The 995-nt window shown below is 37.4% G+C and overlaps 1 protein-coding gene across 1 annotated transcript in view; it reads left to right on the top strand.

Moving 5' to 3' along the window:
* The window catches only part of LOC123077800 (uncharacterized), an 81470-nt gene that overhangs the window by 79168 nt on the left and 1307 nt on the right, over nt 1-995 (top strand). The window lies entirely within an intron of this gene.

Here is a 995-nt window from a genome sequence, read left to right as displayed (position 1 = left end):
GGGGGGGGCCAGGGCCCCTGCTGGTCCCCCCTGTCTCCGCCATTGTAAACCGGGGTTCGGACATCACATTGTTGACTCAGTGTCATACCTGTGTGGAACTCATTAGCATGTGATGGGTCCTTGGACGGCGTTTCCACCAGGTAAGACCTCTCCAGGGTTTAAAATCAAAGTTATCATAAAAGAAGTCCCTGACATATCCTATAGTGATGTCCTAATAACCAGCATTTATGAACAATTGCCACAAAATTAGGAAAAAAAATTGGGACTGCAATGTCAAAACTCTTAGTTAACTTGAGACTGATAAAAAGGTGATTAAAAGACGACCCTGCATAAATGTTATAATTGTAGGAAATGCACAAGTAAACTGAACCAAATTAATCTGAATGTCGTATTCAGGCTTTAGATAGCATTTTACTAAACCAGACGTCTAATAGAAACATCCCAGCTCTATTTAGTGAGGTCCAGTTTGCTTCCAAAGCTATGAGAAATGGTAGGCCTCCTAGTTATGTTCGTCCACACGCTGATTACAACAATAAATATGTAAGCATAAAGATTTGCCATGTATAGAATGTTAAATCAACCGTATGCAAAAGTGTGAATGGAAACAAAAATGTTACCGATCTAGCTGAGTATCTAAGCTTAGCGCATTGTCCCATAACATGAAACAAGTATATAAAGAAATTCTGAGAACATCTTTAGGAGCAGAAACCTGATAGGCTGAGATGAGGAAACCAAACTAGTTTCTTTGTGTATTATTATTCTTAAGCTGCAGAATGGCTCAATGAGTCTAATATGTTAAGAAAATAAGTATCATATCTAAAAAAATGTTCATACTACTACATCTGTCAGTATAAATGAATTGAATGGTTCTGATCAAGAACTTAATTAATAATCACGTTAGAATTAAATAAAAATTGCGGGCTGCACATAGCAAGAACTGTGGAAACTCCCTGAATCTGTACAAATAAACCCTTAGACAATGTACATGTTATCTA

This window comes from Triticum aestivum, chromosome 3D, assembly GCF_018294505.1.
Source record: "Triticum aestivum cultivar Chinese Spring chromosome 3D, IWGSC CS RefSeq v2.1, whole genome shotgun sequence".
NCBI classification, from domain to species: domain Eukaryota; kingdom Viridiplantae; phylum Streptophyta; class Magnoliopsida; order Poales; family Poaceae; genus Triticum; species Triticum aestivum.
Note: the sequence above shows the minus strand (reverse complement) of the source record. Positions and strands in the feature narration are given on the sequence as shown.